This window comes from Mesoplodon bidens, assembly GCF_964165515.1.
Source record: "Mesoplodon bidens genome assembly, chromosome: 13".
NCBI classification, from domain to species: Eukaryota; Metazoa; Chordata; class Mammalia; order Artiodactyla; family Ziphiidae; genus Mesoplodon; species Mesoplodon bidens.
In genome coordinates, this window is record NC_138169.1 from 52,161,725 (window position 1) to 52,176,549 (window position 14,825).

Consider the following 14,825-nt stretch of genomic DNA (forward strand, 5'->3'; position numbering starts at 1 on the left):
CATTTTGGATAGTGTCTATTTCTGTGTCTTCAAGTTCCTTAAGCAACATCTAATCTCCTGAAACTTTTACTGCATGGAGTTAACATTTGAGATTTGTCATTTTTCATCTATTGACTATCATTTGGTTATTTTTTATATCTTATTATTATGTTCATGTTTTTCTTTAAATCTTTAATTATGTTGGGCTTATTTATAATAGATTTTTTTAAATCCTCATATGCTAATTTCATCATTTGTCATTTCTGGTTTTTTTCCTCTTGATTGACTAGTCAAATTTCATCATATGTCTTGTAATTTTTTATTGGCTGTTCGTTAGTGTGTATGTTACATTAATGAGTATCTAGATTTTGTTGTCTTCCTTTGTAGAGTGTCCTAGCGCGCATTTAAGTTATTGGTAGATCTTGACTTCTTAGAGGCTTATGTTTAGGCTTTATTAGGACTAGTCTGTAGGCTAGATTATTCTCTAACAACCATTTAGTTAGCTCTTTCTGGGTTCTCAATAGGACTGAGTATCCTGGGATCAGCTATGACTCTCTCATTCTGACTGGTCAAAACTTGTACACCTCCCTGTTCTGTGTGACTTCTGGGAATTGTTTTACTTCCAACTCCCTGGTTGTTCTTTTCCCAGGCTATCGCAGTTTAACTCTACACATGTGCAGTCTTGGCATTCAGCAAAAACTCAAACGGGCCTATGTGCTGATTACTCAACTATTTTTCTGAATAGCTCTCTCTTCTCTGGGACTCTGTTCTGTAACTTCTGGTCACCTCAGCCTCCCTGAACTCCGATCTCTGTCTCCATAATTCACCAGGACTTTTGTGTTCTGCTTAGGACTACCCTCCCTCTAGCATAGTCTGGAATGTTTGTCCAAACAGAAATGCAGGGCCATTGTATGGCTTAGCTCATTTGTTTGCCTTCTTCCAGGGATCATATACCTTTACTAGCTGTTGTCCAATGTCTGAAAACAGTTGTTTTATATATTTTTTTCTAGTTTGTAGTGGGCAGGTAAGTGTATCCCCCTTTGTAATACCCCAAAACGGAAATTTTCATTGAAACTGTCTTTTAAATGTAGTTTTTAAATTTTAGCATACAAATTTAATGGTATTCTTAAGAAAACAAAGAGGTTTTATGGGAGGGAGAAAGTGTATTGTGAGCATACCAAATGCACAGTAACAAAAACTTATAGGAGATATAGTATTGAATGCTTTTTGCTCTTTTAAAGAAGGTAAAAATATAACCTTATGGACCAAAAAAATACTTAAATGAGAAAATTTAAGGGAAGAGAAGATACATTGTTGTCAGATGTATTGTAACTTGTAATTAAAGCCCAAATTGATGTGTAATAGAAATCTCGTGAAGAATACTTATTTTGAGGGTCCAAAGTAATAAAAGAGAAATACAGATTTAAATAAGAACTGCAGAAATATAAATATCTGGCTTTCACGCTGGAAACCAAACTTCATCGTTTTGGCTCTAGATTCAGTTACTTTGGGCATGTCTTTGAGCTTTATTAACATCTCCTTATATGAATCAGATTTAACTCCTAATAAAAATAAACTTTGGGGGCTTCCCTGGTGGTGCAGTGGTTAAGAATCCGCCTGGCAATGCAGGACACTCAAACCCATGTCCTGGTCTGGAAAGATCCCACATGCCGCAGAGCAACTAAGCCCGTGCACCGCAACTACTGAGCCTGCGCTCTAGAGCCCACGAGCCACAGCTACTGAGCCCATGCGCCACAGCTACTGAAGCCCGTGTGCCTAGAGCCCATGCTCTGCAATAAGAGAAGCCAACGCAATGAGAAGTCCGCACACTGCAACCAAGCACAGCCCCCACTCTCCACAACTAGAGAAAGCCTGCGCGCAGCAGCAAAGACTCAACACAGCCAAAACTAAAATAAATAAATAAATAATTCTCTTAAAAAAAATAAACTGTGACTTCACCCACTAAAAGGAGCTCTATCAGATATGTGGGATCATGTGCCTTCTGTAGATGCAGTACTTTGTGAAAATTTGTTAATACCCTGAAAGGACAGAGAAATGAAATGTAGTTACGGATAGGTTAATAATCCTCTGCATCCCAAAGGTTTATGTGTGCTCTTGTCATAAGTAGATTTGGTCTTAAAATAAAAACAAATTCAGATAAGGTAGGAAGTAGAAAATTTAATCAACATTGTTGAACAAAAGAGCTGAATAAGGTTCATCTGCTACTGTGCAGGACTAAAAGATGCTGAAAAGTAATGGATATAAAATAAGAATAAAGGGGAGAGCGAAAGGAGTGAAAAGAACTCCAAATATATTTTTCTTCTATTAGTTACATATAGACCACACAGAGACTTTGGAGACAAAGATACTTTATGGACAGAGGTACCTACTTTAATGGGAAAGAATTATTTGTTCCAATAGTCACAAAAAGAGGATAAATAATAAATGTTTAGGTATAAACCAGTCATAGAGGAGGAGACCAGAGCAGGAAAGGAAATTGTGTTTGGCCCATTTATGAGGTGAGGGAATGAAAAATATCTGAACACTGACTTCCCACAGCCAGATGGAACACATTCATCAAGTCAGGATGCATTTGGTAGCACAGTGGTTCTCAAAATGTGTCTCCTAGACCAGCAGCATCAGCATCACTTGGGAAATTTTCTAAAAATGCAGATCCTCAGGACCCAACTCATACCTACTGAATTAGAAACTCTGGCAGTGGGACCCAGAAATCTGCATTTTTAACAAGCCCTCCAGGTGATTCTTATGAACACTAAAGTTGGAGAATATTTGTGCTAGTGTAATAGAAATAAATGTCTTCTGTTAATCAAACTGCTGGTGAGTCCTATCACATGCAGCGTTTTATAAATACATCTTCCTGAATTATCTTCTTGGTACAGATAGGTTAGAAATATTTTCTGTCTGAAGAAATGATCAGCGTGCTTAATCACACAAGTACTAGAAAACAGGAAAAGTCTATTAGATGGAAACTGACAAGTCTCTTTCTTTGTCATCACTTTTATCCATTCTTTATGTCCTTTTTCTCTGATTTTTCTGTGTAGATAGAAGGATTTAAACTAATTTTGGTTTGGAGTGAAGTAATCAAATATGCAATTTTTAGCACAAAAATGAGTCCTTTGAGCTTAAAATAGTTTTTAGAAACCTGTATGAACTGCACTAAAGTGTTATTTTTTCAATGTTGCTCTTCCTTTCCTCTCTCCTCCACTCTTCTCTGCTCCCCTCTGTTCCTCTCTACTTCTCCATGATGCCTCAGCTTTCTCCCCTCTGCCTTTCCCTCAAAGTATGCCTTCCGAGGAGAAGAGAGATTCTGTGTCAGGTTTGGGTTTACGAATATTAGGAAGGTCTTATGGTAATGGCTGTTTCCGTTTTCTTAATAGTGCCAAAAAAATTCTCACTCTGTTTTGTAAGCACTTGATTGCAGGTGTGTTTGGTGCTGCCTAGCAACTTCGGCTGCCCCGTAGAAGAAACCACACTTGGTCAGAGTGATTTCCAGAGAGCGTTGAAAGGCAACATTGTGACAACTAAGGAAAATGCCTTTCTTGCGGACTAAAGTAGGCTGATTTAGCAGTCTTTCATAGCCAAGTTAACAAACATGTACAGTTGTTTATTTGTATTTCCAAGAAATATATTAAATATCTTATGGATTTGCAGCCACTTTATGCTGGACACCCATTGCACCAACCTGAAAAATATTAACTGGGAGAGGAACTATAACTATGACTAATATTATACTAATGAGCAAGACTTCCAGGTTTGAATACTTCTTGGGAAGAAGCCGATTGTCCTGTCCTTCTCGCTAAGAGATTAATCAAAATCACATTGACTGTGGTGTCATTTAAATTACTAGGTGTTTAGGACTTGGCTAATAAACCTTATAGACTGGGGATGCTGTCTGTTCCTACCCAAGTTGTGCCAGTCTTCCTGGGTGAGACTTAATGATGGAAGCCCTTTACATACAGGTCATTTAGACATATCGACTGTGTTGAACAGACGATGGCATGCACAGATATTCCATACAATTTGACTTGTTTAGTTCTTGTTGAGACGTGTAGAATCATGAAGACTGTTGCGAGTAGGCCGGTCTGTGCTCACAGGTACCTGCTTTCTGTATTGGGTTGGCCAAAAAGTTCTTTCAGGTTTTCCTGTAAGATGGTATGGGAAACCCGAACGAACTTTTTGGCCAACCCAATATTTGGTATCATTGCCAAGAGGAATGGCCTGGTTTAAATGCCTGGGTTCACTCCTTTCCATCCCACATGAAAAGTGCTGTGAGAATTCAGGTTTGTGTTGTTGCTTCCCATAGCCCTTCCCTCTTCTCCACAGCAGCATTTTAGGACAGTTTTCTGTGAGCAGGGCTTCTCCTACTTTCTAAACTTAGTCTAAAGAACTAATTTAAGTTTTTGTGCTCTTTAGACTGTTTCAAGCTTAAATAATCATCCTAATCATGACCTCAGCCAAAATATGTCCAAAAGTTATCAGTATACAGTATATCATAATGATTTTCAGGCCCTAAAGAAACTATATACTATAAATTGTGCAGTGATTAATTTTTGATTTGAGCATTCATCATCACGCCCTCTCAGCAGTGATGTGAGCACCATCTGCCCCACTTGTATTTTTTGTTGTCATTATAGTTAACTTTACGTCTTTCCACCTATTTTCTACAAATTGTATTGTTCTCTAATTATATATTGCCATTAAGTATTTAGGACATTGTGTAATAAATCTCTCCCAAATCAAATTACTTTTCAGCCAGTAGTTTCTAAAGGCCCATCTGAAACAAGATGAAGTGTGGATCTCCTGTATTAATGACATGTTGTCTATCATAGCAGAAGGGACCTTGTAAAGAAATCTTGAGGCAAGTAAAAGAAGTGGAAAGGGTTCACTGAGCCTCTATCATTCACCCCAGTTATTCTTCATCAAAAAGCCTGATTTTTATTGTCTTTATACTACTTAAAAAATGACAAGTGACCTTGTAATTAGTTTGTTTACTAATTTGTCTCTTTCCACTAAAATGTGGATTTTCATTACAGCAGGCTCATTATGTTTGATGGTTCCATAGTACCTTGATCAGTATTTAGTACAAGGTATGCATTTGGTAAATGTTAGTGAATGAATGAATGTTGTCTTTTTATTATAAAATTCACCCATTTTAAAGGTGAATGATGCTGATAAATTTATAGAATATACAATCATCACACAATCCAGTTTTATGACATTCAACCATCATTGGTCCATTAAGGACCATGCCTGCTGAAGGATCCCTCATGCCCTGTTGCAGTCATTCCTGTTACTACCCTCAGCCCTAGGCAACCACTAGTCTGCTTTCTGTCTCTATGCATTTGCCTTTTCGGGACATTTCATATAAATAGGGTCGTACAATAGAGAGCCATTTGCATTTGGTTTCTTTCCCTTAGCATCATTTTTTGAGGTTCATCCATGTTGGAGCATGTATCAGTAGTTTGCTTCTTTTTATTGCTGAATACTGTTCCATTTTATAGATACACCACATTTGGTTTCACAGTTCACCAGTTAATAGAGATTTGGAATGTTTCCAGTTTGGGGCTATTATGAATAGTGTCATCATGCACATTTGTGTTACAAGTGTTTATGTGGACATATGTTTTCATTTCTCTTGGATAGATACCTAGGAGAGAAATTGCTGGGTAGTATGGTAATTTTATGCTTAATTTTTGAAGAAATTACTAAACTGTTTCCCAAATGGCCATATCATTTTACATTCTCACCAACAGTATATGTGAATTCCAGTTTCTCCAACTCCTCATTTTCTATATTTTTGATTATCACCATTATAGTAGATGTGAAGTACTTTCTCTCTTTGGTTTTAACAGGGTATTCACTTTATTTATTTTTTAAATTAATTAATTGTTTTCGGCTGTGTTGGGTCTTCATTGCTGCGTGCGGGCTTTCTCTAGTTACAGCGAGCAGGGGCTACTCTTCGTTTTGGTGCGTGGGCTTCTCAATGCGGTGGCTTCTCTTGTTGCAGAGCACGGGCTGTAGGCACACAGGCTTCAGTAGTTGTGGCACACAGGCTCAGTAGTTGTAGCTCACGGGCTCAAGAGCACAGGCTCAGTAGTTGTGGTGCACGGGCTTAGTGGCTCTGCGGCATGTGGGATCTTCCCAGACCAGGGCTCGAACCCATGTCCCCCTGCATTGGCAGGCGGATTCTTAATCACTTCACCACCAGGGAAGTCCCAGGCTATTCACTTTAGCTTTCCTAATGTTTAATAATGATGAGCATCTTTTCATATGGTTATTATCCATTTGTATGTCTTCATTGGTTAAAGGCCTATATCTTTTACCCATTTATTTACCCATTTTTAAATTGAGTTATTTTTCTCATGGAAAAAAATCCTTGTGTAAGTGGAACCACACAGTTCAAACCCTGTGTTGTTCAAGGGTAAAATTGATGTTTGTATATGGATCTTGTATTTTGTGACCTTGCTGAACTATTCTAGTAGTTTTTCTCTTTTGTTTGTAGGTTCCTCAGTATTTTCCACATAAAGGATCATGACGTCTACAAATAAGTTTTCCTTTCTTTCCATAATGTCTTTTTTTTTTTTTTGCCTTATTGCACTGGCTAAAACTTTTAGTATAATGTTGACTTGAAGAGATGACAGTGGACATGCTTATTTTGTTTTTGATCTTTTTCCATTAAGTACTCTTAAATAAAACCTATAGCTATAGATTTTTTTATAGATACTGTTTATCAAGTTAAGAAAGTTCCCTTCCTAGTTTGCTGAGAGTCTTTATTGTGAATCGTTGTTGAATTTTGTCAAACGTTTTTTCTGCTTCTGTTGAGATAATAGTGTGGTTTTGGTTTTTGTTTTTCATTCTATGAACACACTGTATTACTTGAATTGATTTTTTTGATGTTAAGCCAACCTTACATTCCTGGAATAAATCTCACTTGATCATTGTGTATAAGTTCTTTTATCTTATGTAAGATTTGGTTTACTAATATTTTGTTGATGATATTTAGGTCTACATTCTTAGAGAGATTGATCCTTGTTTTTCTTAAGATATCTTTGGCTTGATATTATCATAATACTAGTCTCATAGAATGTGTTGAGAAGTGTTTCCTCCTCTATTTCCTGAAAGTTTGTGAATGGATGTTATTATTTCTTTATATATTTGAGAGAATTAATCAGTAAAGCCATCTGGGCCTGAACTTTCCTTTGTGGAAAGATTGTTTTATTACTAGTTCAGTTTCCTTATTAGTTATGAGTTCTATTAGTTTTCTATTTATGTTCACAAATTATAATAAATTTAGCATTTTAAAACAACATTCATTGATTATTTCACAGTTCTATAGGTCACAAGCCTGGTTGATCTTGATGGGGGTCTCTGCTGAGTGTCCCACAAGGCTGAAATGAAGGGGTCCCCTGGCCTGGGCTCTCCTGTGGACACTCTGAAGAAGAATCCACTTCCTAACTCATTCAGGTTTTGGTATAATTCAGGTCCTTGCAATGTAGGACTAAGGTCCCCTTTTCCTTGCTTACTGTCATCTGGGGGCCACTCTCAACTTTGACAGGCTGCCCACATTTTTAATCACCTGGCCTTGTTCATCTTCAAGCCAACAACAGCATGTTGATTTGTTCTTGTTTTTTCAAACCTCTTTGACTTCCCCTTCTTCTACCAGCTGAAGAAAACTTTCCTTTTAAAGCACTCCTATGATTAGACTAGACCCATGCAGATGATCTTTATTTTGCCATATAACATAACATAATCATAGTAGTAACACCTTTTGACTTCTTCTTGGATCCATGATTTATTTAGACATACATTAATTTTTAAACATTTGAATTCCCAAATTATTTTCTGTTGTTGGTTTCTGATTTAAATTCATTATGTACAGGAAATATATTTCACATAATTTCAACCCTTTGAAATTTGTTAAGATTTGTTTTATGCTCTAGCAAAAAAAATTTTTTTTCCCGAAGAATGTTTCATATGATTTCTACTGTTGTTAGATAGAATGTTCTATAGATGTCAGGTCAGGTTGGTTGACTTATTGTTCTTTTATGTTTTTGCTGATTTTCTGTTTAGTTATTCCACCTTGTGTTGAAAATGGAGTATTGAAGTCTCCCATTTCTTATTATTAAATTGTTTATTTCTCCCTCAGTTTTTTTCAAGTTTTGATTTATGTGCCTTGAGAATTCAGCTGTTAGGTTCATATACATTTATAATCACTTTTTTTCTTATAAATTGATCATTTTATCAATAGGAAATGTTCTTCATTGCTAGTAATATATTTTGCTTAAAGATATTAGCATAGCTACTTTAGTTCTCTTATGTTACTATGGGCATGGTATATCTTTTTCCATCCTTTTACTTTCAAGCTATTTATGTGTGAATCTAAAGTGTGTCTATTATAGATAGCATACATTTGGATCTTGTTGTTTTATCTAGTTTGACAATCCCTGCCTTTTGCTTGGAAAGTTTAAACCATTTGCATTTAATGTAATTGTGATATGGTTGGATTTATATCCTGCATTTTACTCCTTTTTTTTCTTTATATCTCATGTGGTTTTGTTCCTCTGCTGCTGCTTCACAGCCTTCTTTTGTGTTAAATAAATGTTTTGTAATGTATTCCTTGGCTATTTTTAAAATCATTGCTCTTGTGGGCTTCCCTGGTGGCTCAGTGGTTGAGAGTCCACCTGCCTACGCAGGGGACACGGGTTTGTGCCCCAGTCTGGGAAGATCCCACATGCCGTGGAGTGGCTGGGCCCGTGAGCCATGGCCGCTGAGTCTGTGCGTCCGGAGCCTGTGCTCCACGATGGAGGAGGCCACAACAGTGAGAGGCCCGCGTACCACAAAAAAATAAATAAATAACATAAATATCATTGCTCTTGTGATTACAATATGCATTTTAATTTACCATAATCTCCTTAAGAAGAATTCTAACAGTATTCCAGTAAAATATAAGCTTGGCTCCAATATAACATTTCCTCCCTACTCTACTATGCTATTGTTGTCATACATATAATCTTTTCATGTTAAAAGCCCAATAATACTGTTTTATAACTGTGATTTTTATGTAATTGTCTTATAAAGCAGTTAAGAATTCACACATATACAAATTCTTTTACGTTTACCTACAAGATTATCCTTTCTGGTGTCCTTTATGTCTGTACATTGAAGTAACTGGTGTAAATTTCTGTTTAGCCTAAAGGATTTCATTTAACATTTCTTATAGGGCAGGTCTACCAGCAACTATTCTCTAAGTCTTTTTGTTTTGCTTTGCTTTGTTTTTAAACATGGAAATACCTTTATTCTGCCTTCATTTTGAAAGATAGTTTAGATGGATATAAAATTCTTGCTTGACAGTTTACTTCTTTTAGGACTTTGTACCATCCCACTGCCTTTTTGTTCAACTGTTTTTGATGAGCTGTTAGTTGTTAAATGTATTTTTTTGGCAGTAGCTTTCCATTTATTTGTGTCTTCCTTGATTGCTTTGCGTGTGTGTGTGTGTGTGTGTGTGTGTGTAATGTGTTCTTGTTCCCTATATGTAATAAGTCATTTCCCTTACTCCTTTGAAGATTTTCGTTTTGCTTGGCTTTAAACAGCTTGACCATAACTTGTCTAAATGTGGATCTTTTATGTTTATCCTTCTGGAATTTGTTGAGCTTCCTGGATCTGTAGATTAATATTTTTCATCAAAATAAAAATATTTTCACTGTCATTTTTTTTTCAAATATTTTTCTCCCCCATTTCTCTTTCCTCTCTTTCTGGGACTCCCATTTCATGTATGTAGGTATTCCTGGTTACCCACAGGTTTCTGAGACTAATTATTCTTCATCCCTTTTTTTTCTTTTTCTGCTCTTCAGATTAGATAATCTCTATTGACCTACTTTTAAATTTACTGTTCTTTCTTCTGCTATCTCACATCTGTTGAGGAGCCCTCTACTAAATTTTTCATTTTACTCATTATACTTTTCAATTCCAGTATTTCCATTTGGTTCTTTCATATATATTTTTTCCCTCTATCTCTTTGGTGAGATTCTCCATTTGTTGTCAATATTGTGCTTTCCTTAATTCTTTAAACGTGTTTTTCTTTAGGTCTTTCAACATATTTATAATAGCTCTTTGAAACCTTTGTAAGTCCAATATTTGGGCCCCTTCAGAGACAGTTGACTTTTTTTTCTTAACATGGGTAACCCTTTCCTATTCCTTTGAAATTCTTGTAATTTTTTCATTGAAAACTGGACATTTTATGTAATATATTGTAGCAACTCTGGCTTCTTATTGAAGGTTATTTTTGTTGCTGTCCTTTTCTTTGTTTGTTTTGTGACTTGCCTGTGTTAATTCTGTAGAATATATCTCCCCTCAATGTGTGTCCACTGATGTCTCTGCTCAACCTTTTCTTGTTTTCTTTTTAAATCTAGCTTCATAGGGGACAGTGCTGAGTCAACATAACTTAATTAGCAAACAGTTAATGATTGTTGATAGGTTGTGCTCAAATACCTTGAGTCAGTATGGCTTCCACCCTTTGCCAATGGATGTTTGTGAGTTGGAGAATGCTTTCACTGTCTGCCATGCCTCTTCATGTTGCTATTTTCTAAGCTAGTAGTAATGTAAAAAACTTTAAAATTAAGCTACCAATGGCAGGCAAAATGGCACCTTTGTTGGTTCCATATGCTTGATTGCATAAGGTGAATCCCTCAAAATAAGAAGCAAGTACCGTATTTCAAGACATCTCAAACAAAATGGGTAGTAGTTTTGACCTTTAACTTCATAATTCATGCACTATAGCATTTCACGCATTTTGCTTTCTAACTTTATTTAAAACTCTGTTTAACATTTACTTTTTTGAGGAAAGGAGGAATTCTCAGACATATCATTATTCAGTTGCAAAGTATCCCTTTTCAATTTCTTTAAAATAAATAGCAATAATCCCTGGATTTATGAGCTTTGTGAGACAGATAAAATGGTAGTTGAAAGCATTAAGCCAGCCATAACTAGCATGAAAAGGAGCCACTTCTACAAGTTTTGGTGATTCACATTGAAGGTCATTGTATATTGATACTGCTTTCTCTTTGTGAAAAAGGTTGTTCTTGGTTATTTTGCTGTTTGGCCTTCAATCTAAATGTTCACCAGTCTTTCCATTTTTTTTTTCTTTAGACCATGTTCTTAGTGACTTTGCAGCACTTGAAGTTATATCAGCCATAGACTTTTTTGCAGATTGTCTCTGATGTTCCTCAATGTGGATTCCTTTATGCTCATTGCTCAGGGAATGACACATTCCCATGTTTCTTTCCAAATACTTTATTATATCAAGCTTCTCCTCAATACTTGAAACTTGGCTTTTGCGTGTACTGCTTGATGTTTCTGAACCAGGATGCTTAGACATTTAGGAGATTGTTTTCTTATATTGAAAAGTTCACAATGTAAAAGGATAGCAAAGCACAACCTTGTAGTGTTACATTCCTGGGGAACTGAGATAACTGATGGTTGTTTCAGGTGTGTGGGTGTGTGCATTGTGTAAATTCCTACATGGCCCAGTTCGACTGGGTGCAGTTTTCTGTGTTCGCATAGATTGTTTCACAAAAAGAACTGTTCAGGAGCAATCATGAAGTTCACATTATTTTCAGATTATTCCCTAATATATAAATCATGTTGGAACAAATCCATCTTTTCAAAGTAGTGTTCTAATAGACTGACTGTATTCTAGATGATGTGGGTCAGGGCTTCCTAAATAAACTATCTGTGGTGAAGAAGTAGGTTTGATTTTTTTTGTCCATCTCCATGGACTAAAACTTTTAAAAAATTTATTAAAAATTAAATACTATAAAATGAAATGTGACAAAATTTTTATTAAAAGTTTCAATAGACATTATATTTTAGTAAACATAATCTGAACAGAAACAACATAGGAAAAAATGGTAAAAAGCTTCATTGAAAGTATGCATACAGGTGATTAAGACAGAGAATGACTATTACATCACTTTTTCTTGTTTGCAATCATAACTAAAAAAAAAAAAAGTATGTGTGAAATCACAATTCCCCCAGAATAAGTGCCTGTACACACTTTGAATGAGCACCAGCTATATCAGTAGTACTATGTATGTTAACATTGAAAGTTTTCAATGTGATACACAAGCTTGCTCCTTCATTTATAACCTGTGCAGTCTTGTTTGGAGAGGTGATATGATACCCACAGGTGATAACATATAGATTTAAACTCTTTCTGTTTTGTTTCATTAACACTCACATTAGAGAAATATCACAATAGTATATTGCTAGGAATGGAAGAAAAGATTTTAAAACAGTTTCAATAGGCTTTGATTATTCATTCTAAACTTTTAACTTTTTGTCCAAAATGAAGGAAGTGGTGGTATTTTTTCAAAATTTGTCTCTAGCCCTTTATCACTAACCAATTTCAACAATTCTTTAAAATTATAGTTAAATTTAAAATTCTTTCAGTGAAAGAAATGGATTTTCTATGCATGTATCTTCTTTTGATGGAAAATAAAATTTGAAACATCTAATTTGAGAGGAGTTCAATGATAATTTTTCACAGATGTTCAGTATCAAGATCATCATAAATAGGGAATTCCCTGGTGGTCCAGGGGTTAGGACTCTGTGCTTTCACTGCTGGGGCCTAGGTTCGATCCCTGGTCAGGGAACTAAGATCCCACATGACACACAGTGGGGCAAAAAAAAAAAATCATCACAAATAAATTTTATTGAAATTATGGAATATGACATAACAATACATAGTGACGCTGCTCTTCCAAAATACTGCCATTCATTTTTGCTCTCAATCTGATCTGCCATTGAAGACCATGTTGGATTTCAACCTTGCAAAGAAGTATTAAAAATCAGTAAAAAAAATAACAGTATCAGTCAAATAAGGCAGGTTGGCTCTCCGGTTCCTATCTTATAAAAATTGTGATCAAATTAGTTTCTTACATTGCAGAAACACTTAAGATTTGTTCCAAATTCCCAACAAAACTTTTCCCTTCTATAACCATCATGCATCAGCATGTAATTTGTTAGCAGTTGGCTTCTGTATTAGAAATAAATAGAATAAAATCAAATTTTATGCATTTGCCTTTATAAAATCCACATTTTTAACATGTTGCTAAGCACACTATTTAATTCACCTGATTTTTAAAATAGTAGAACATTCTAGATGAAGGAATTAATATGTTTATTTATAATTTGATTCATGGTTCAGAATATTTTCCTATTGCTGCTGTGCTGTTAAACGACATCTATGGATAATGTAAGCCTTCATAGTTTTATACTGTTCAAAACTGGTTATGTTTGTTGGCAATGAAGCCCCAAAATGCTATTCTTTCTTCATATCATTATGATGTTTAAAATGCATGTGTACTAGAAAAACTGCCGTGTTAGTGGAATATTTGCATTCTACAGCTTCCAGTGACAAACACTTTGCTAGTTTTATTCTATGGAGTTGTTTTCAATATTACTAGCTAGTTCCTGCATAGCCACATCAAGCTATGGTGTCATGAAAAAAGAGTTACTCTCTTTTCTACAGATTTACCCAACATCACACATACACCTTTGATAACAGTCTTTCACTAATGTTTCAACAATTGTACATAGTCTTTATGTTCTTAGCAAACCAAATTGCTACCTTATAAGCCTACAAAATACTAATGATTATATGTGAATATTGTACACTGCTTCTGTTGGATCAGTACTCTTTATTACAAAATCCCTTATTTCTTTATGTATGTATGTAAATGCTTCTTAAGTTTTGATAATTTCATTACTTCTTTAGCCAGAATATATCAGTGGGTAACACACTGTGGTTTTAGCACTTTACTGTCATTTGTGGCCACAAAACTGAACTCAGTATATGAGGGATCACACTTCTAAGTAAAACTAGTATGAAGTAGAGCTAGTATGACCCCTTGGCCTTTATTTCTTTAGAATCACTTCCATCATCATCATTTGGTTTATAGTAATAAACTACTTCTGTATTCAGAAAAGGGATGTCTTGGCAGGGGGAGGGATAAATTAGAACTATAGGTTTAACAAATACATTCCACTGTATATAAAATAAACAACAAGGATTTTTTGTATCGCACAGAGAACTACATTCATCATCTTGTAATAACCTATAATGGAAAAGAATCTGAAAAAGAATACATATGTGACCATACTTTGCTATATACTTGAAACTAACACAATATTTTAAATCAACTATAGTTCAATTTTTTTTAAAAGGATGTCTTTTCTTGACCAAAAAGTCCAGTGAAGCTTGTTTCACTACATATAAAATAAAATTGTAAATAAATAAGTAAAATATTACTTCCCTAATTTAGCTAATAATATAAAATCACAATTTAAAAACAGGATTGATTAAGAATTAAAACAGTATTGTGACTTCCCTGGTGGCACAGTGGTTAAGAATCCACCTGCCAGTGCAGGGGACACGGGTTCGATCCCTGGTCCAGGAAGATCCCACATGCCGCAGAGCAACTAAGCCTATGAGCCACAACTATTGTGCCTGCACTCTAGAGCCCGCAAGCCACAACTACTGAGCCCACGTGCCACAAATCCTGAAGCCCATGTGCTCTAGGGCCTGTGCTCTGCAACAAGAGAAGCCACCGCAAGGAGGAGTAGCCCCCGCTCTCCACAACTAGAGAAAGCCCCACGCAGCAATGAAGACCCAACACACCCAAAAATAAATAAATGAAATAAATTTATTTTAAAAAAGGGTTAAAACAGTATTACTACAGTAACTCAGTTATTATAGGTAAAACTCATGTACTTAAAAAATTTTCTCAGATTTTAATACAATTTTGGGGTAAACATGACAAACTATT

General features: G+C 35.5%; 1 protein-coding gene across 2 annotated transcripts in view; it reads left to right on the plus strand.

The window, feature by feature from the left end:
* Positions 1-14,825, plus strand: part of KIAA1328 — a 399,857-nt gene that overhangs the window by 211,253 nt on the left and 173,779 nt on the right. The window lies entirely within an intron of this gene.